Below are 24172 nucleotides of genomic sequence, written 5' to 3'. Positions count from 1 at the left end.
CTTGTTCAGAGATAATGGGGACAAAACTACTCTTTTTTTTTTTTTTTCTGGTTGAACAGCAGATTTTTTTTTTCACAAGGATGTCAAATAAATTAAGCAGTCTTTGCAAACAGCAATACAAAAGCCTTTCACGTTGTAGGAATTCCCAGTAATAACATGCAAGAGTTATTACCCTTGGTATTTAGTAGCTTTTTTAATGGCTAGCAATAATCGTTTTGATTGAATATTGGCTTATAATAGGCTTGTAAAGGAATTCAAGCACCCTTAACTGCTTTCAACCTTAGCTTCGTGTGTGCCTCAGGAAAAATCCTTGAAACAATAGATCTTGGAGTCATTAACATGGAAATATTTTATAAAAATGAAAGTTAATACCTTTTAACCTCAAAAGCACAGCCAATTAAAGTGGGCTCTTTTTATTAATTTTTAATAAATAAAATTTTTATGGACCTTTTAGATAAAGGAAATTGTTTTATGACAATTTGTTATTTCAATTCCTGGGACACTCAACCCTCATTTAAGCAAAGAAATTTTATAATTCTTGGTATACAAATCATCTGAACTTTTATGTACTGAATACCTCATCTAAATAGCCCAGGTTTCTTTCAGTTGGGAAAAAAAGTGGTATGTTTATTCAGAGAAAACATATTGTTTGAAATATTGGAAAGCAAGGTTGTTTTAATATTTTGTTTGAAATTTATGTCTCCTCAGTGAGAATGCTCACAGGCTATACTCTGTTTTACTAGACGTGGAGAGTAAGAAGGAAATGCTCCAGAGGCTAATCTACTGAAAAATATGTGAAGTAATTCTACTCCGTGGTGTGAAAATCCGCTAAAACACAGCTTCCACAGCATGAAGGACTGCAAGAGAAGCAGGTTTGAGGCTAGATTGGACTCTGAAGAATTATGAAAAATGATTTCTTTCTGGTGTTTTATCACTTCCTATCTATCAGGGCAGGATAGTATCAGTAATTGAAAAGCACTAGTGGAGACCCTGGAGTGTTGCCGCCCAAAGGACACCCCAGCATAAAGCTGTGGGCAAGATGGTTATAAATCGAACTGTTTGCATCTGCTACACTTTTCCTCCTTTGAAGCCACTGATGTTAAAAATGAAAAAATTCCTTAGCTTGCCAAGGAATTTCCATTATCACCAGTTTTTTAAGCCAATGAAGAAATACTGAAATGTTTTTACAATATGGAATGAGTCCATTTCCTTCTTGAAAATACGGAATTTTACCAACACGTAAGCTCTGTTAGGTCAGAACACCCTATAATTGTCCTTTATCTAATAATTAATGAATTAGTCAAGAGATGCTCACATATTTCTGGACATGTAAACAGATGCTTAATTGAAACAATGCTTAAAAACAAATTGCTTAAAAATCTACTGGTCATAATTTTAGGGTATACAAAATCAATGGTCATGACCCATGATCAGTAGAACACGTATGTTGAATGATTTCCCAGTGCTTATGTTGGGACATGCCATTTCCTTGACCATCACAAGGGTACGTTTATGAAGTTGACTTCTGTAGCTATGGAAGAGGCTGTCACCTTAAAATATAGCCAGTGGGGCAACTAACTGTTCAAGGTATAAATCAAACATATGACTTTAGACTAATAAGTATCACATTCCAAGAAGGCATTTAAACATAACAGTAGATTCCAGATTATCCACAACATTCATATTATGAGTGATCATCTGTCTGAGCTTTTCTCCCTCACCAGGCTTGGTTTCCCCACCCCTCCTTAGTGTCTTTTCCTGCCACTCTTTAGCTGTCTTGAGACTACTAGCCTCCCTCTCCCCACCACACACCCCCTGCAATGATGTCTCAGGCCAGACTCTTGCTGACACCTGCACTAATAGCGGGGTAGATTATCTACTGTTCTTAATTATCTCTCCCACAGCTCGCCTTCATTAGCTTGGATAATTGACTGTATGTATAACATTCATAAGCAGAACAATGTGCTATAGAAAAAAATTAAGGAAGGGAAAAAATGAATCTTTAGTTTATATAAGATTAACTGTATTGGTGTCAGCCGTTGTATAGCATCTGGAGTTTGTGGGGGGGAGCATCTGTTTTTCTTTTGTTGGGAAAGTCGTTAAGAATTCAAAATGAGATTTTCCAAAGGATAAGAGGAAGTGTTGCATAAAATTTTCATTGAAAAGATATTCAAGAAAGTTTCCGTGAAGGAAAGTTGCACTCTCGTGAGTGAAAGGACTTGAAGCAGCAAATGATCAGAACTGATGAATAACAAAAAGATTGAGCATAAGTTAGAGAACTGCCTAGAAGATGTAGAGAGGCAAGGATATGCATTCAGTGGAAACTTACCATTGCAGTATATTGATAGAAGAAGAAAAATACCTTTTTTCTGTTCTTTAAATCAACTCTGTAGATTGTCCTTGCAATTTCTGTCCCTATGAAATAGGTAGTCATCCCAATTACATGGCTAGCAAATGCAAGGATTGGATAGATTTAGTTATTTTCCCTAAATGACAGATGATAAGACTGGGATATACACCCAGAGAGTATGATTTTTGAGTGTTCACTGTGATCCATAATGTTTTTTACACTATCTCAAAAATGATAGCTCAAAGTTGCTTTAAAATCAAAGAGCAACAAATATAAATACTATGAAACAGTACTAAAAGTCTGTATTACTTTAAATATATAAACAGTGAATATAATAGGGAGACTGAGAATGAAACTAAATGTGTAGTTGTCAGCGTAATTCTTTAAAGGCAAAAACAGACTATTTTGAGAAAAATAGTATTAGATAATTGTTCAGCTAAAAATAATAATCCAACACTTCACCTTTCTTTGTACTGAATAATAGTACAAGGTTCTTTAATTTTGTTATTTTCATAATGAAGATAAAGGTTCTTTACCTACTTGTCTATCCTATCTGGATGACCTACTAAGACTTTCTGGTTTATTACTATTGATGTTCTTGGGGAAAAGAAGAATTTTGTTCTCATACCTCTCCTGGACTGACTTCACAAAAATGAATGTACAAAAGAGAAAGTGCACTTTCAAATGATTTACTGATTAAGCTGGTGTGAAACACAGTTGCTCACAGCTTTTTCTAAAATTCAGATTTCATCTTGCTTTGTTTGCTTTTCATGCTGGTAGAAGCTTTTGAAGCTGAAAGGTTTTCATTTGTGTTTCTGCTGACTTGCACATTTCACACAATAGGCTTGTTATTAAGGGCCGAATCGTGGTCAGTGCAATTTGCAGTGTTAGCTAATTTTTGAAACTAGTAGTGAATTCGAAATTAATTACAGACTATTTTGGGTTCATTAGTGCCCATGAAGGGTTTTATGCCTGTTTGTTTGTTTTTAATTGAGTAGAAGGACAGAAATAACAAATGCTGCTTTCTCTCTTACATAGAAATAAAATGGTGCAATCATCAACGGAAATAGCAATAATAGTAGCAGCAAAGACAATATAATCAAATGATTTGGCAATGAGAGACCATAAGCATCTATCCTGTTTGCTGTTCGTATATCCCAAATGGAATAAGGGCAATGTCAAAATAATTAACTGACAAAAGCAAAGAAATAACACAAGTTTTGCAATTTCATGCATATGCACCAAAAAGGTATGCAAGTCCTAAGCATTCCATATAATCAAATAATTTATTAGATTTGTGAGGTTAACTGCTTACAGCTAAGCAACTTGTAGCTTAATTGCTTCTCATACAGAGTAGAGTTAGAAATGTCTTTCTGCCCCCTATCCCCAGAGCAGGAAACCCAGCCCCAGGCACAGAAAGTGCTATAGAGGAAACAGTAGGTAGCATAATTCAGCCATGTCAAATTAATGTTGCTATCCTGGGAACATAGATAGCATAATGAAGGAAGAATAAGGACATTTAGGAGAGAAAGTCCTTCAGTAGGACATCCCTTCTGGTTTCTATTTATGTGCAGAAAATCATGATTTATTTCCTATTAACATCTATTCTAGAAATTAATTTTGAGAGGCTAGATGCATGTTTTAGATTTATCCATTCATCTTTCTTCTTTTCTTTAACATCTGGTTAATTCTCTATAATAGCTATCTCAGTTTCTAAAAGGGTTGGGGTTTGGGGGTGGAACATTGTGTATAACTTGAGCAAAGAAATATTGAATTGAATATATTCGTGTGTGCAGTTCAATGTATAAATCTCCTTGTAAGCTAAGCCCATGACTGCTCTTTGCTCCTGTGGTTTAAAGTCATCCTCGCTCTCGTTGGATGATAGATTATCAGTAGAGAGGAACAGCAGGTTTGAATTCACAATGATAGATAATGGGCCGAATGAAAGTGTGTTCTTGAACTTGGTTGAACAGCCGGACTCATCACATGAGACATTAAAAAATACACTGGTTAAAGAAAAAGAAAATGCCCTTCAGGGAAAATCATTTCCTATATGCATAGATAATCTGTCTTTTCAAGATTTTGTTTTGTATGAAAAGTGGAACTAATGATATACCAACAGGAGTCTGAGAAATCTTTAAACTCACACAAGAAAAAGAACTGACAATGCGATGTGAGAGTGAGAAAGGCAGTTTGTCCTCTACTGCTGGGTGCAGAGTGAGGGGCCTAGCATGGACTCAGCTACATTCATTATCTGTCACTTAGCTGAAGTGGCATGCTCTAGGCCATCTTTAAGTATCATTTTTGTAACTCACAGAGAAAGAGTAGAAGAGAGAGGTAATTCATGCAAATAATTACAAAGTGATACAAGATGCTGCATAGAGAGGATTTTACTTTTCTTTAACTCAAAAAGTCTTATTTTGGGCCACTCTGACAACCTCTGTGGAAATGACCTCCTTGGTAGATTCAACAAAATACCGATAAATGAGAGTTCCTAAATTATCATTTAAAAATGAATCAAAGGAACAGTTGTCAAATTAAGTTTTATAAGATTAATATAATTTAGAAAATTCCATCTACTCAAACACTATTGTAATAGCATTATTTCCAAAACAATCTTGGATACAAGTACAGTGGTGATTTAAAAAAAAAAAAAAAAGCCATCTTACTCCATTATTTGTTTTAATCAGCAATAGCAAATGAGATATGACCTGTTCCAGATATTTGGATTTCTTAATGTGTTGTGGTAAATAGATTGTTGCTCATATTATAGTAGATTGGACTCGTTGCCTGGGGAGGGGAACTGCATTATAATTAAAATGTTGCCAGAGGGGTTATCAGAGAATATTTCCCCAGGTTCTTAAATTTCTTTAACTAGAGAGTCATTGTGTTTTATAAACATTTATTTGTTACCACTGAGAAAACTTATGAGGTTTTGATGTTTTATTTCCCTTTCCCTGAGAGAAGCGCTAGAGCATTTTATATTATCTGTTTAAATACATGGTGTAACCGTGGCTAAGAGAAGGTTTATTCTGTAACGAAAGAACCAACTACTGCAAAGATAGGTCATCAGGTTTTTACATAACTCTGAAGAGTGTATCCATCAGGTTTTTTTACATAACTCTGAAGAGTGTATCTAAATACATTGTCTAGAAAACTTTTCAGTCAGTTTCTGGGAAAGAAAATTTGAAAAAAAAAAAAAAAAAAAAGCTGTGTTCCTTTTACCTTTCACCTGATCCCCAAACTGCTTTTATTTCCTATTCTCACCTTTTGCAGCACTGATGCCAGTTTCTCTGCCGGGGTAAGGAGAGGTTACTGAAGGCAAGAGTCTCTTCCCAGTTCCCCACCCCAATTCATCCCTGGGCTGCTTGGGCCCCGGTCAGGGTTGATGACCGGAACTGAGCAGCTGTGTGAAGTAGGAAGGCGCTACTGACAGTCACAGGTGTGATGTAGAGATGGTGTCTGTGAAAGCAGTTTCCATCCATATCTTGCCAGGACCTCCCACTATAGTGCCTTCCCAGCAGAAAATACTGCTTTCAAGCTGTCCATTCTACCGTGACCCCACCTTCAAGTTCTTGGACATCTACAGGTCCAGCCTTCCAGGAGTCACATCCATCTGTCTGGCAGGCAGTCATCTGTAGTAGCATTCATAAGGACTTTAGCCTGAACTATGTGCTTATCTGGCCTACTAGTCAGAGAACAACACACACCTCTCTTCTACCTGTGATAAAACCTGTTTCCATTGTAGCCATTTTACTCTGCCATCCAGTCCATCTCCTATAGACTTTTTAAATATAGTTCTGGTACTGAATTCTGTACCTAACACATTTCCAGGATAAAGACCTTTACTTAATTTTCATCAAGAGGGAAGAGTAACCTTTCCCTTACCCAATACTTAAGAGTGTGATTGTGTATACATTTGTGTGTGTGTGTGTGTGTGTGTGTCTACGTGTGCCTAGGTAAAACTGGGTAAAAGGTCGAGGGATGCAAATCTGGTTTGTCACTCTTACTTCCTGCACATAGAAAGCTACCACTTCATTTTTGGAATGTGGCAATGTTTTGTTGTTTTTTTCTAGACCTTTGATAATAACTAAATAGCTAAATGCAGGAGTTATGTTTTAAAATTCTTTTCCATGTAGATGTGGGTTTGGATTTTATCCCAAATTCCATGAAGAATTGTTAGAGTCAGATGGCAAAAATATCAAAGAATTAGAATCTGTATCACTTAGTTATTCATTATATACAGGAAATCAATGAGAAAAGACATCAAGAAAGATTTTCAGCTTTCTGGCTTAAGTAATGAAGCATAGACTGGTGCAATTAATCGAGTTGGGGAATAGAAGAGGCGCCAACTTGGGTGACAGGCAGGGGTTGAGGGGTTGAGGCTCCTATCAGTTATGTGGCAAAGAAGATACATGTTTGTATAGATATATGCATATAATCTATGCAAGCATTAATACGTAGCTTGTAAATTCTTTTCTGCTAACTCTTTTACCTTCTTTGTAAGGATCCAAGTTGGAAAACTCTTTCAGAAAGTAGCACAGTTATCAGGGGGACCCCATTGCAAACTGCAGGCAAGATTCTGGCACTTGGAAAAGCATTCTTTGTACATTTCCACAGAAGTGAGCAGAGCCCTCTAGGTTGTCACACATACATATTCAACTAAAGATAATAGGTACAGACCTAATATACTAATTTTTTTTCAAATTTATTTATACAAGCACTGGGTACAGTCAGAAGCACGGGAGGGTGAGAGGATTCACCAGAGCCAGAGCGGGGAGCAGAACAGGCAGACTGACGAAATACACTGCTGAGGGGAGCAGTGGGCAGCAGGAGAGGTCTGCAAGCCATGTGGGACCTTTGCCGGCGGCCGGGGATCGACCAGCGCTGCAGAGGCTGCCCAGCGTTCAACCGCTGCACCACCAAGGGAGACCTGTAGCACCCAGGTACAGACCTGATGTACTAATTTTATAGTACATTACTAAGTTGGTGTTTGAAAGATCAGTTCAACCGGGGCTCTATAGAGTATTTTTAAATGAATGTAACTTTGGTCACCACTCCCACAGCTACTCCTATTTGGCTCATTCAAAGTAAAGGATATGGAATTTGACTTGTTGACATGACTTCAGGGACTTTAGTCTAGAAATCTTTTCTTGTGACTATATGAACAGTTTAGTTGAATCACAGTATTCTGTAGCCAAGTAGACTAGTTGTTTTTGTTTTTCATGTTTTCATTTCCTTGTTAAAGAGAAGATCTCAAAGGAAAATATATGGTTTGTGAATTATAGGGCTCATGATGTATACCTTTTTACTTAGTGTAGGGTAGGCCTCAGATCAGTTATTATTTATTTCTAAATTGTGCTCTGTGCCAGTGGTAGATTACAGAGTACCACATTCTTTGCAGCTACTCTGTTCAAGAAGAGGCTACTCCTCCATTCTTTGATTCTTGGCTGGTCCTGTAACTTGCTTTGGCCAAAAGAATTTGGCAGAAGTGATGTTCTAAGGTTCTAAGGTTCTTCTGAGCTTTGTATGTTTCTTTCCCTTCTCACTCTTGACTGCCATGTGAACAAGCCAGGCTAAATGTTGTGTGACGAGAGTTATCCCCAGATATCGACTGACCAACATCCAGGTATGTGTGCTAGGCTTTCCCAGATGACCACAGGCTGTGCTCTGCCCACTGATTGCAGCTGTATGTATGAAGCCAGTTAAGATTAGTCACCTCTGACCCAGATCAGCAGAATCACCCCGATACCTGTAGACTCATTAGCAATAATATATGGTGTTTTAGGCTGGTAAAGTTTGAGGTGATTTGTAACATAGCAAAAGCTAACCAATAAAGGAGGTATTCGAGTAAATTATAAATAAGCTTAATTTTCCCTAATCTACTTTTGGAGCCATCTGCTAAGGTTTGACTGCAGGTATTCAAATAACAACCATATAAGCCTATTTTCACAATAGGTACCAAATAGCTTATAAATAAGATATTCATATTTTGACCACAACTATGGCTTCTATTTGTTTTATTTATATTTACTATAAACTACACAGATACAATATAGACTGATTGGGGGTGTTATTTTCTAACTTTAGAATCTTAGAAGGATGATTTAAATATTAATGAAAATTAGTGATATTAATATTTTTAAAACAGAACCACAATTAGTTTCTTTCATCATCCTATATTTTAGAACATGTATCAAAAATAGAAGAGTCAGGCAATTTTTTGCCCATGTTGCTTGACTGTTTTATTGCTAATCACATCTATGTGATTAAATTTCCATCTTAAAATTAAAGATATTCAGACTAAGCTATAGGAACATACATTTTAAAAAGGGATAGATCAGCAAATAATAGAACCACTATTTACTCTTGTGTTCTGCTGTCTATCATTAGTGGTTTAGATTTAGCTAATTTCTATTGGGATCAGCAAAGAGCACACTGTGACTAATTATCTAATCTATACCTCGAGGGCTTTAGTTATGGTTTCTTGTTCAATTAAAAATATTCACATGAAATACAAGAGTTTCTGCAGCTTTTAAAAAGAATTTTTGGTACACTGACTAATAAGCACAGTTAGTTGCATTAATTGACATAAGTGTCACTTGGAACACTTCTAAAAAGCGGTATCAATATAAAATAGATATCCTCTTGAATGAAAACATATTCTGTTCATGATAAAACATAGAAGTCAGTTGAATTCATTCTATCAAGATACTATTAACAATTGTTATAAACTGTTATAAAACAATTTCTTTAAAAAGAGTAATATGAGAGCAGTAAGGATTTCATGATTAAATAGCTCAAGCACATCATTGGACATCTTTCACAGTTTCAAGGCTACAATAAGCAAAGATGGTAGGGATAGTGTGCTTATTCCTTTTGTTCATTTAGCAAACACTTTAATAATTTACTCTGTGGTAGACACCGTTATAAATGTTTATGAATATTAGCTCCTTTAATCCTCATTACCATCCTAGAGTACTCTTATTATGTTAACTTTACAAATGCAAATATTGAGATAAAGAGAAAAATGAAGACAAAGAGAGGTAAAGAAACTTGACCAAGGTTATATTGCTAATAAATAATAGCAGAATCTGAGTTTTAACTCAGGAAGTCTCATTATCATCCATATTTTAATGACAATTCCCTAAAGTAAGTTTTCTTCCTGAATTTATCACATTAGGAATAAATGAAATACTTGGTCTCAGATTACAGAAAATAGATGACATTTCTTTTCCAAACTATAAGATAATATCCCTAGAATGGGTTATTTTCAGCTATTCTGTGGAATTTTAATATGGTATTGTACTCAATACAGTTGATTTCACCAACTTTAAAGACCTAAAGTGATGCTAGATATTCAGATAAGGCTGAAAATGTCTTTCAAATATCTGTACACTTGATATAGTTAAGTCTAGATGCAAAATGTTCTTGAGTATTAGAGTCATTATTTATTTGCTGTGTTATATAATACATGCATATGTATACATACATATATTAAACTCAATGTCACTGCACCAAAAATTATTCCAAATACTCAATATTCTAATTGCCTAAAACTCAAAGTGAAGCAACAGATGGAGAGGAGGGTATAGAGAGTTGCCAGGGGTGCTTGCTAATTATCATGTACTACTGTAGGCGCTGGCACTGTATGTAAATTGTCAGTTGTATATTATATTTATCACCAATGTCATCCTTTATCTGCAGGCTGTTTTCAGAAGCTAAGTACTCTGCCCAAACTATTAACCACTTCATTTAGTCCAAAGTGGAAACGGGGCTTTTATGAGTAGAAATGTATGGAGGTGGCAGTTGAATTCATAATTTAGCAATGCATCATGAATCCTTAACTTTCCCATTTAAATATTCTACTTTGTGGGCAAATATAGATTATCTTTCATAAGTATGGCCATAAAATATTATCTCCAGGAAATAAAAAAAATTATTCTAATGTGGCATAGCACCAAGATATTATTTCTCAGTCAACTTTTAGCTATATTTTTCCTTCAGGCAATATTTAATGTTGCCATTATAAAATATCTTGACAGAACATAATTTCTATAAACCTAAATGCTGCAAGGGATTTTTTTAAAAGATAAACTCAACTTTATTGTGGCAAAAAAATCAAATTAGCTTTTCAAAACCTGGGAAGTTCTGTTCAATAGAAGGAAATATGACTAATATCTAGACAAGGCAATGTGATTTTAGTTGAAAAATATGATTTCTACTATATTCTCTTAAGACTACATCCAAAATTTATATGTTAAAGTAGTAAGTGTGGCCATATGACAGGTAGAAATAAAAGTGTAGGCATCATTTAGAAATTAATTATTTTGAAAGTCAAGGGAATGAAATCAAATAACAAAAGAGTTCGTGTTCTATAGTATTAGGTATTCTGAGAACAAGTGTATGAAGAATCAGGTGGGTAAAACCAGGAAATCACATGGGTCATAGGAAGTACATTTGGGTAGCACAGTAATGGTGGTGCAGGAGCTAATCATGCCTGTTCCTTGTGTTTTTTTCTGACTACTGACTTGTTTCTATGAGAATAGAATGAGGAGGAAAGAGTTTGAAGATTGCTCACCTTTAGGGATCCTATCCTATCTATTACAGAGATTGAGAGGAGTTAAACAGATTATCAGTGTTTTAAGACAGAGGTGTCTTTCTGGAAGCATCTGTAGGGACAAAGGGATGAGCTGCAGCATATATCAAGGATGGGAGATATATTCTGAGGGCTCAGGAACTTTAGTTTCTACCAGAACACTCAATAACAGGGAATATGAATTTGCACGCCAGAATGAAAAGGAAAAACAAGATTATGTTATTGTCTACATTTCAAGTAAAAGTGTGCAAAATTTTGAATCATGCCATTAGGAAAATTGAAAGGGAGAAATCAGCAAAAGGAGGGGAAATCACAAAAAGGAAACATAATGTAACAGTGATCCAAATAAATGCAAGTTAAAACAAGGGTGATATAATATAATTCAGTACTCCTCAAAGAGTGGTTCGGTGACCTCTGGGGTCCCCAAGAACTTTTCACGATGACATGACTCTATGGTCAAAGTATTTGCGTAATAACACCACTGCATCATTTGCCCTTTTCATTCATGTTCCTTCATAAGTGTACCATGGAGTTTTGCGGAGGTTACTTCATGTGTAATAACTAATGGAACACTTACATTTTTCTAATATCAATTTCTAATATGCTAAATATAAAGAGCACTGATTCACATAAACAAAAATTCCTTGGAGTTGTCAATAAGTTGTAAGAACCAAAGCTGTCCCCGAAACAATAAGATCAAGGGCTTCCTGTAAAGTCAACAATCTTTCAGAGAGGTAACTGCTTAGTTTGAATCAGGAACCTTAAAAATAATCATTTCCTTGAACTAGTACTTCCAACAACAGCAAGCAAATACAAAGTAATCATCAGAAAGCAGACTAAACATTACTTATAATGACAAGGTTCATAATATTAAGAGCAAAATACTGGAGTTATCCAAGAAAATGCAAATGATTTAATAAATACTACTAACTCCAGGGAATCAAACATTTAACTCTTAAAAAAATGGTTTACAAAGAATTGTCGTTTAAAAATAAACCACTAACAAGGTGTGGTTTTTCTGCCCATCAAAGGGACAGAATGTGTAATGGTTAGAAACATGTCTTCTGTAAGCAAGAGGCCTGAGATTCTCGATGGCTTAAGTTGTTGGCTGTTATGTGACATTTTACAGGCAACTTAATATCTTCAAAGCTCAAATTCTACATCTGCCAACTAGGTACCTTCCTGGTTCCTACCAAACCCTATTGTTATGTTAAATGAGATTGTAGTATGAAGTTTAGGAAATTGATCAATAAATGTTAGCTATTATAAATAACTATATAAAACATTGGAAACCAAATCAAAAATATTTATTCATTTTGATAAAAGGAGCACAAAATTTAAACAAAAGTAACACATTCTGGATAATGTATCAAAATTTTTAAATGTTCTTTTCTCGTGAGAATAAGTTGGAATTTTTAACACTTGCATATTCAATAAGTAGAAACTTTTGGGAAGGCAATTTAGTGTTTAGAAATGTTTCAAGATTTACTCTCTTCACCTAATAATCCAAATTTTCATAAATTTAAAATGAATCATACATTTAATAAACACCTTAAATAAAGATGTTTTAGAATGCTTATATATTTTGCCTCTATCAATCACAAAAGAACATTTTATTCTAGCCTACTTTATTTATTTATTTTCTCATTAATTTCAAATTAATATTCAAACCTCTTAACTTTCCCAATATATCCATGATGGAAATAATAATTATTTTTTTGCATTTTAAAAAATAAGCACACATTTCAATCTGAGAACTACACAACTATTATTTGAATTTCTTTTTTTATGCGTGACTTTTTTTTAAAAACCTCAGTATTACATTTCTGTGATTGGGAAGTTGTTGCCAGACCATCATTTCAAAACCTTTTGTGCCTAGTAGGGTATGGTATAGGGTAGAACTCATTTAATACATGCCTACTGACTGAATATATGAATGAACAACTTCTAAATATTAATCTCTTATATTTGAAGACTTTACTTTCTATTTTCAAGCATATATTCTTTGAACTTTAGATTGATTATTTCTATTTAAATATTCAGACCCTAAGGAATTATTTCCATCTAATTTTATTCAGATGGTTCCAATCTTAAAAACAAACACAATCTTTCAAATCATCCACCGTTACTAATTTTTGGCCATTTTCCACATTCCCTTTCCTTTGTCTCAACTTCTGCAGTATTTTATGGCTTATATTTTTAAAGCTAAACCATAGCTTTGGTGAATGAACAAAAAATTGGAAGGGATTTTAGAGACCGGTAACCCAAGCATTAAGATGTAATAATTGGGTGTCAAATACTTTATTCACAGGTAGAAGAGTAACAGCAGTCAGGCCTAGAACTCATATCTAGACTGTCTTGCTGAGGTCTCCTGTCCACTATAATCCTCTGTTTTGAGCTTTATTTTCCCTGACATTTCTTCTCTCAACTGCTCATTCATTCAAAAACCATACATTGAACCACACTTTTTGTCAGGCCGGGTGAGGAGCACCAGTGTTAAACAAGAGCAAACGAAAGAAAGCCTGCCATTTGATTTGAATAGACACTTAGCAGGCAGGAATATGGTGATATTATCACCCTCATGTATAGTACGTCTCACTTTCTCTTGGATTAGTTATCATGTCTTAAACAAGCTGATTCAGCCTAGTGTTCAATGCTGAGTTTCTTTGCCACTTTTTGAATTCTAGTCTTCCCTTGAGAAACTTGATTAATTCATACTACTGAAATTATCACCTTAGTACAAATGACATATGGTTTCATTCTATTTCTAGTCTCTCTGGTTTGGAACATATTTTTGAAACACTAATAGATTTCTTATCCTGGTAGCCTCTTAATGCTTTGACATTAAACATAGGCATTAAAAAATGTAGCAGTGTTAATTGAGAATGGTAATCAGGATGTCACCACTGGGTCCTATTTCCTGTGAGTTAATGTTACTCAATTATCTGGTGTCCTTACACTGGAACTTAACAGTGAGCTATTGTTTTAATTTTATATCATAAAACTGTGCTCTTTGTGAAATAGTTAAATTTTCAAATTATAAAAAATACTTAATTCTTACTATGGTTGATGCTACTATTTAACAACATTCCTGAGATCTCTTTTTTCAATTTCTGTCCTTTTAGAAAGCTATTTTGGTATTTTAAATGCATTTATTCCTTATAATATTATCATTTTATTATTATTTAAAGAAAGTCACTTGGCCTTAAGTTTGATAATTCAATTAAATCTTTTTAAAAAATTGCCAAACCGAAGAAATGCTTTGCTCTGATCTGCTCCCTTATGTGAAAGTTGGAACTCCCTCAGAGTTTAGTCAGTGACCTGAGCTCCTAAATCTAAAGACTGACTTCCTCAGGGAAATGTCTCCTCCCTAAGTAGCTTTTCAAGTCTTATAAATTAAATTGCCTATCCTTATGCTTGTCTACCTTATTGATACATTCCATTTCTAAACCTCATGCCTGGGTACTGTCTGAAAATCACCATACTTTGTGACTCTATTCTTAAATTCCCTGCAGAAAGGCTAATAATCTCAGTCAAACCCTTTCATAACACCCATTTGCCCTCTGTCCACTGGGCTTTTATTCAGGCACTCAGAGTATGTCTTCTTTCCCACATTGTATACTTGACACCACCCCTCATTAAAAAATATGTATGTCTGGGCCTCCCCTGGTGGCACAGCGCTTGAGCACTGGGCTGCGAGGCTGCCCGCGGCCTCTGCAGCACCCGTTCGTTCCCCGTTGGCCGGCGAGGGTCCCACAAAAAAAAAAAAAAAGTATGTCGGAACTCCCTGGTGGCACAGGTGGTTGAGCGCCGCACTGTGAAGCTGTCTGCAGCCTCTGCAGCGCGGGTTCGATCCTGGTCGGCCGGCGAGAATCCCACATGGGACAGCAGACCTCTCCTGTCTCGCACACTGCTCCCCTCAGCAGTGTATTTCATCAGTCTGCCTGATCTGTTCCCCGCTCTGATTCTGGTGAATCCTCTCACCCTCCCGCACATCTGGCCAGTACCCCGGTTCTTGCATAAAAATAAATAAATCTTTAAAAAAAATATGTATGTCTAGGTATGGAAGAAAGATACACTGAAAGTGTCAGAGGGAGGAGAGGTGAGGAGAAGAGAGGAGAAAGTTTATTGGAGCTTGTAGATGTTAATATCAACAATTATGAATGGTAATTTCCAACTTAAAACAGCTTTTGATTATTTCTGTTATCAATGACTTTCTTGAACATTGTTTTTGGACATGGAGATGATGCTGAAAGAAAATCTCTGCTTACTTCAGTTCCAAACAGGTGAGTTTGAGTTCTTCTTACTGATCAGGGGTAACGAATTTGGAATATATCCAGTGGTGAATACTTGAGGTCTTAACACATCACCAAGTACAGTGTTACCTATAGGGGACACCACCCAGCCCCAGTGATAACAGTTTAAATATTATCTTCATTCATGATGATTTACTGACTTATCTTTTTTTTGGTAATCCTCTCCATCTACTTTTATTTTTCTTCATTATCTCTTGTGGTTCAACTCAAATTATTCTTTTGGCTTGAAAAGGGTTATAAGAGATATGGGAGAGTTTCAGAAAAATCCTATACATGTGTCGTGAGTCTTGTTGCTCTGCCTGTACCATGTTTTTTCCCTTATTATGGAAGCAGATTTAATCGACGGGTTCATAATTGTTGTTCTCAAATAAGATGCACTGAAATCTCTGCCTCCTAAGAAAATCTACATAGAAATCACATATGGCTGGTTAAGATAACTGCATGTCTGTATATATATAAATGGGCATGCTTTTATTATATATTCATATACATTTAAAATTTCTAGTTAGATCTATTTGTAATATATATATCCATATCCAATTCTAAATTTACATCATCTTTAATGTAAGTGCTGTGTTGAGCTCAGGAACTCTTTCTGTCTTTGCTAATTAATGAATTGCAAATACCCAGCTAAGTAACTCATATGCTTTGAATGAAAGAAGGAATGCTGTTTATGTATATTTTATAAAACACTTGGAAAAGCTTGCCTATCAGTTTTCTAATAAAAAACATGTGATTAATATGTTTGTAGCCTTAGCAAAGTAATAATAATAATAATGTTTAGAATATCTCCCTCACCCCAGCCATTCAATTTTGTTCATGGTGGCTTAGCTATAGATCTAAGGGAAACCTGCCACTGTCAGCCTCTAATGCTCTTTGAAGCCTTGAGGATCTGAGGTATAAGATTCTTTGGAGAGAGATCTATTCACTTTCAGGCAGAAATCTGGAAGCTATGTGGGCATTCTAGACTGCCTTCTTGTTAAATTTATAAAGAAATAAACTAGCATATAAAAATAAAAGTTTTGCATTACTGAATGATAGGGGTATCAGTGTATTTCCCAATAATAATTATGGGCTTCAGAATATACCATATCTAATTATGTGGACATAAAAAAAAATAAAGTTCATGCCAAAAGTCTAGAACAGCAAACGTTAGAAAAGCAGAGCTAACAAAAGTCTTACATGTGAAATATTCTGGGGGCTTCTGTGTCAGTTGAAAAGAACAAATAAGGGGGTAAACATTGTGGATGTAGCTGACTGCTTTATATTCTGTGTGTTCTTAAAAGAACAAAACAAAATAAAGAAGCTTTCAGATATAAACTTAATTTCAGTTAGGATGCCAGGATCAAACTCAAGGGTTTGATTTTGTAGCTGAGACAATAGAGGCTTTCAGTGGTGGGTGGGAATTTGATAATCTCATGTCCACTTTTTCATCTTCAGTACAGGATTCTGGACTATTTAAATAACCCTTTTCCTTGTGCATGCATTGCTCAATTATTAATTCTATTTGCAGGGGTCAATCCACTTCTAGTTCTACAGATAGCAAATGGTGCAGTGCAGCCTCATGCATGCATTCCTGACATACTGTGATTGCACCCTCTTCCTTTTGTTGGCCCAGAACCTCCCTGGGCACGCTACAAAAGCCTCAACTGGAATCAATCCTCAATTGGCTCCCTATGCACCACTTTGGTAACACACCCTGATTTCAAAGAATTGCTGACATGTGGAAGATTAGCATGAAGGTGAGAGAGAGGAAAGAAATCAAGCCAGTAAAGCCCTAAACTTATGTATGTGTTGAATATTTCATGGGTAACTGCATATGGGATTGTGTTGTTTTTAAGTATGTGTAACATCTGGTTCTTTTTTTCATTGAAATCATGTGCAGAGCTTTTTTTTCTACTTAGAGCAGATTTTCTATTGTTTCATAAATAATTTTGCATTTTTACCAAAGGCATTTGTATTAATTCAATATGGGGTAATAAAAGTATTCTGTGGAATGGATTTGACCATATTGTTTATTGATCTCTCCACTTATTGGCTTTATGTTCATCTTTAGCCAACTATCACATCAAGCTTTTTTGCTAGTCATCTGGACTGAGAAATTAGATATAGAAGGAATCCTACTATTTATGACTCTCCCTTCTCCCCCCTTTTTTTGCCTGGAGTTCGGAAGGCAGGAGGCAGGAGAGAAGAACCAGAATTTAAGGCTTCTTTGTTTGGCAAGGAAGAAGTATCTATATAATTGCTTCTGTGCTGCAATCTACTTAACAAAGCACTAACATTGCTGTGGGTAGCTGAGTCTCATGGGTGAATAATACACCAACAGAAAGACTCAGTTCCATCTTGGGCTCCATTTTTTCCACACAGATGGACATAAAATAGATCTGGGTTCTTTTTGAATATGTGGGAAGGAAAATGGATTTAAAATTAAATTTGGCACTTTCATAAACAGAAAAATTTAGAATTTTTTTCAATTTTATCATAACTCTGCCTTCTTTTTACTCTTTCAGTCTTACCTCCCACTCTTATGCAGGGTGAAGATCAATGCATGCTCTGGGATCAGGCTGAAGACACCCAGAGACCTCAGTCCTCTTTCTCTACATGTAGGCACTCTGGAAGCTGTCAGCCTTAGGTGTCTACCTTCATGTTACACTTCTGTTCTGCTCCACTCTTAGCATAAAATGGGCATGCCTAAAACTGAAAACAACATCTTTCCCACTAAATCAGCATTTTCTTCAACCTCTGTTAATTCCAGCAATGGACCTATCACTTCATTATTTCTGCTCTCTCCACCCTTCATCTAATTTGCATCATCTTATGGTGTGACAAGTTCATTGGTCTTCTAATTGATCTGCCTGCTCCATTATCTTCTAATTGAATCAGTAAATTAATTAATATATTTTATGTCATTACATATATATTAATACACACCTTGCCTACTCAAATATTTTCATCAGTTGTCACTTTCATAGTAATGCATAAACTTTTAAGCCTGATATGAATAGTCCAACGCAATCCAGGCATAATTCACCTAATATTGCACTGTGCCATCATAAAGTGCCTTTGTAGAGCTTCATGATTGTGTAAGTGGTTGCCACATTTGAGCTGGTTGCTGTCCTCATTCCTCCTAACTTTATGACCTTATAATTCATAACTCATTGTCCTTAGTTCCCACTCTTCCTGACACACATTTTACTTTTGTTTAATTAATACACACATTGGAGGTAAAATGTGAGGGGTGTATTTTTTACAGATCCAAGATCAGCTTATGTATCAAAGATCGTTTTAAACTCCACCTCATTCCTGTAGTCTTTATAAGTAGGTCTTTTGATTTTAGGTTACATTTACTCTCAGAATCATTTATTTGGCATTATAATTTGTTGGCACAAATTGCTATTTGTTTTTACATTGATTTATGCTTTGGATTAGTTTGCAAGATCCTGAGTAAAAAGATCATTTAATATCACTTTGTTCCCCCATATCTTATATCAGCACATTGCAGTATGCATCTTCCAGATAACCCCCTGTGCTTGTTGGATGTCAATGATTCTTTAAATTCAGCACCTTTTTTTTTAAAGATTTATTTATGCATACAAGAGCTAGGGTACAGGCCAGAGATGTGGGGGGTGAGAGGATTCACCAGAGACAGAGTGGGGAACAGAACAGGCAGACTCACTGAAATACACTGCTGAGGGGAGTGCGGGCGAGTCAGGAGATGTCTGCTGCACCATGTGGGTTGCTCCCAGGCTGGGGATCGAACTTGTGCTGCAGAGGCTGCGGACAGCTTCATAGGTTGTGTCTTAACCCCTTGCGCCAGCAAGGAGGCCCAGCACCTGTGTTTTCCTGGTCTTCTTTTAATGCCTTGATCGAGTCTACCTGCTGCACCAAAAGTTACCTGATTGTGAAGCTTGAGTAATTTTTATATCCTCAGAGTTCTTTCATACTTTTAGTCAGTTTCAACTTTTCTTCTCAACACAATTGAATTGCAAACAATCTCCTCTCCATTCTTTCCTTTCCCTCTTCACCTCTCTCCTCCCCTCCCTCTTTTTTGAAAGACTCTGGGGACCTAGTAAGCCCTTATGATAAGTACTTATTACCAGTTCGTAACTTCTCTGAATCTTTTTCTGTTTACAGATCTGTACACATGTATGAAAGTGCACTGTGATACAAGTGGTCATCAGTATATCTGGAAATTACCAGGAATGTACATACTGTCATAGAGTATACATTATAACTGGTAGAAAGTACGTCTGCATATTACTGTAAGTAGAGGGCTGTTTGACTAGTTCAGTGAGAATTTCCAACCAGATGGAAGGTTGAGGTGACCTCTTTCACCACAGTCAGTCACTGTGTCATTTCCTCTGCTCTGTACCTACCACTTCTGGGTATGTAAAGCTTGGTACCCATTTCTTGGGCCAGTCAATAACCTGCATAGAAAGGAGGTAACTCAGAAACCACAGGACACACTCCAGATTAGCACTCTCCATCATCATAGTCCCAGGCATCCCCAGTGAGTAGACATAGCATGACTTCCAGTTACTAGTTTGTGCCAAGGAAGGACAATAGAAGGAAAGGTCCCATGTAGACAATAATGTCAAATGGATGTGGTGCCACTGCTGCCCAGGAGTTTCAGTCCTGGTAAACCAGAGCTACACAGACAGCCAACGGGTGGGGCAGCCCAAGATAAATAAACCACAAATATTATCTGTAACTCCTACACAGTTATGTAGAAGGCATTAGGGATTGACTTACAATTTGATCTGGTATTTTAAAAAAATACTAAGGCATAAATAAAAACATTACTTAAATGTATAAATACTTAAATGTATAAATGTGGTCTCTGTCCACCATGTGCTAGAAAAATATTTTAGGGTCTCAGGACTAAAATAAACCCAATTTCTACCATGTGCTAAAATGATTGAATTTTCCCCAACTTAAAATTAGGCAAAATATGATTATTTGTGACTACAATCAACTTTTCTCGTGCTCTCTGCTCGTTATAGATATAGATAAAGAGAGGAAAGATGAGCAATTGCACAAAGCTTTTTTAATTAATACAAAAGGCCAATCAAGTTAACTCACTGGAGAAAACAGGCTTCTCTACTCTGTCCCACACTTCTAGGTAGAGGGAATTTGTAAATTGAGGATAATTATTTGAGGTCTTCCTTTCATTTTGAGTCTATAAATTGTCAGTAACTTTTCTTATTATTTTGAACAAAAAATGTATAAATAGAGGAAAAAAAACAATGAAGGGGCAATGTCTCCACATAGGAATAGAGTTCAAAATCTTTGTTTTGTTACTGCTTAAATTATTATAAAGAATTTTTTTCCTATACAGAAACAAAAATAAAATGCAATAAATTGAGGAATAAGACATAGGGGTCAAGTAAGGTTTTCTGAAATGAAAGGTAAAGCTATCTGTTGGTATTTTTGAGTTTGTTTTACAATAAGAGAGTGAATGAGTTCCTTTTCATCAAAGAGAGATTAAAATTACCTATGTGATTTCGCTAAAATACAATTACATTTTCCTGCAAAAATTTTAGTAGCTGGACCACGTGTAGTATCTCAATGGATATCATCTGACTAAATTAGTCCTCATATTTAGATACTTTCTACCTCAAGGTGATGCCACATTTCCTTTGATGGTAACTAGTCTTCATTCCTTACCTTTTCTAAGCCTGAAACTGCATAGCTAATGTTGGATTTTTTTAAGATTTATTTATTTATGCATACAAGAACTGGGGTACAGGCCAGAGGTGTGGGGGTGAGAGGATTCACCAGAGACAGAGTGAGGAACAGAACAGGCAGACTGACTGAAACACACTGCTGAGGGGAGCAGCTGGTGAGACAGGAGAGGTCTGCTGTGCCATGTGGGTAGCTCCCTGGCCGGGGATTGAACTCTTGCTGCAGTGGCTGCAGACAGCTTCATAAGTTGCGTCTTAACCCCTTGTGCCACAAGGGAGGCCCCCTAATTTCAATTTTTATAGCAACAAATACAACAACAAAAAAATATTAACACCTGGAATACAGAACTGGTTTTAACAATTCAATAAGGATATGGATAAATCACCTGACAAATAATTCTATGAACACAATCTCAAAAAAGGGGAGAGAAGTCATATGATAAAAGTCAAAAAAGTAAAGTGACTAAAAAGTTCAAGTCTAAACATTCCTTTTAGAGATAGAGTAACCTAGTTCTTACACACCTTCATGCCTCCTTAGTTATTCTACTGACCCATGAACCCCCATTTTTCAAGCAAAAAATTAAAAAAAGCAGAGTGAGATCATGGTTTTAGAAACTATGTGTGAGAACATGCTTTTGAGAAGTAAGGCAAAAATTACACCACTGAGACAAAAAGACAAAGCATTTATATATATATAGACATATCTATATATATATCTATATATATCTCAACTAAAGAGATTTGGGTTTGCAATATGCTTCCCCAAAATAAAATTAGAAATCTAAGATTCTTTTTTGCAGCTTAATTTAAATGTTGTAAGCATACTATGGGATTTAGATGTCTCTTTCAAGATGAAAAGGATAATTTTGAATTATTTTCCTTTTTCTTCACTTCTAGTTCTACTAGTATTTTCCTACTTTTATGTTTTGAAAATAATTTTGCACGTAAGTTCCATGTAAATAAAGTCACTTGGTAACCGTATACTTTTGCTATGTATTCAAATAAAATGATGAGAAAATAAATGAAAGTATGGAGATAGTTTCTAGACTTACAGGGATAAACTGACTGGAATAGAGATCTGTGTCTCCACCCAGCAAGAAAGCGACTTGTAAGCTAAACAATCTCCTAAGCAAACCTGAGGGAATTCATTCTGCTCAGGACTCAGTCACGCTTCCATACTAATTATGATGATGGACTGTACACTTGATAAATTTTCCAATTGTGGAAGAAAATATATGTTATGAAACAACAAATCTCTAAGGCGTGTTTTTATTATATTATAAAAACCTTTAAAACACTTAGTGACAATAGGAAATGGCTTTTTGCCGTAATTATTTTGAAGTTGTGCTTATTTTATTCTTCTCAGTTGGCACGCTGTAGTATTTACTCGACTTAACCTGTGGGCAATTTATCAGCAGGAGGAGACTTTCATAACAGTGAGTATAGCCTTTAATGGTGAGATATTATCAGCATCATTATTAGCAATATCTATAGAGTGCAATAAATATGCTTATTTCTAAACTGGTGTCAGCAACAAGAATCCCTGCCCCAAGGACCTGATTGTAAAATGCTGTTATTTGTTAGCAATCACATTTGTATTTGGTTTGGGTCAAGTTATGCAAATTCATCTTGATTTATCTTTAAGATTTAGGTAGGAGGAGCCACTTACTTGAAAGGTACACGAAGTAACCTCAGTGTGTAACAGGCATCTCCATAAAAAGGAGAGGTTCCATGTTCCCTGTCCCACCTGATGAGGGTGGATCTGAGTGGCCTTGTGAATCTCTGACACAGAAGGTGGGCCGGCTGAGGGGGAGAGAACTAAAGGAGACACAGGGAGAGAAGATGAGACACACAGAAGAGAGACACGGTGGCATGAGATGGGAGAAAAAGGGCTCACTTACCTGAGATGTGAAGTAAAAGGGCTCACTTACCTCTTGGCTTTGGACTTGTACCAGAAGCTTGGAGGACTTGGAGGGGACACGTGTTGTCTAGACATGTAAGTGAGAGGCATGTGGGGAGGCTGACAATGGCAGCCTTTTCCTTATTTGGACTTTGATTTTTGCAGCTTTGGTCCTGGACTTGCTGGCCCCTTTGAGCTGTTACCTATGGTTCTTTGCCAGAAGGTACCTTAGACTTGTGGCGAGCTTTTGGGCCTCAGTGGTCCTGCTTTGGGCCAAACCTGTTTGGCTGGACATTTACCCACAAGGAAAATGGTGCTTTATTGGGAAACTATTATCTTTTCTTCTCTTTTCTTTCTAAGCACACTGATCCTCTGAAAGTTCTTTCACATTAGGAGAATGCTTTGCCTTCATGTGGCAGAATCTCTTTAAAGCGTGCAAGTTTGGGGGCTCTAGCATCCCCCTCAGTTTGCCTGCTAACAATGAAACACACTATTTCTAAATTGCCCAAACTCAGTAGAAATGAGGCGTGATTTTGATTATGAGTTATTGTGGTTAGTTCACTATCTGAAGGTTGACCATATGTTTAATTGTCTAACCTAGGACAATTTTAGGAGTGCAGTAGAACCCACTACTAATCAACTTCAGAGAACAACGCTAAACCAGAGCGTCTCATGCAAACCAGATATATTTGTGGTCACATTTCATGTGTGAAGTAACTTTAATACCAACTTGTTGGCCTTCTCTACTTGTCTATCATGTGAATCCAAAATAGGAACTTTCTATTATTTCATTTACTGTTTGTGAAACATTATGATCGCAAACCTTCTAAGCATCTCTTTCCTCGTCTCTTAAATGGGCCATCTAATGTGGCGACGGTTGTACAAAAAAGCTTGTCCTAGAACCTGGGACATAGTAAGTAGTCACTTGAAAATTGAGATTATGATTATCAGAATTTTCCTTCAGTTTCTTCAAACTGGAGCTATTGGTGCTCTCATTGAGCAACCTGGTTTATGAGGGTCACAGTCTGAAGCACTTAGCAGAAAGGTTGGAGGAAAAATTTAGATTGTGTTACCTTAGGAAACATTCTTATCTTTGTTAACATGAAAATAATAGATCAAAAAAAGAAAAGCTTACTAGATGCATCTGTAACACCGGGTAATGCCCAATACTACCTCCCCACCCCACTCTCACTGCACACGTGTGTCTAATACCTGCAGGGATGACCCTTGATGACTGAGCAAAGAAAGGCAAGCATAGTAGGGGTGTCTCCTCACCCCCAATTCCTGCACATCTTTCCTCACTCCCCAGGGCTCATCTCATGG

This window comes from Talpa europaea (assembly GCF_964194135.1).
Source record: "Talpa europaea genome assembly, chromosome: 4".
NCBI classification, from domain to species: Eukaryota; Metazoa; Chordata; class Mammalia; order Eulipotyphla; family Talpidae; genus Talpa; species Talpa europaea.
The sequence above is the reverse complement of the archived record's forward strand: the minus strand, read 5'-3'. Positions refer to the sequence as shown.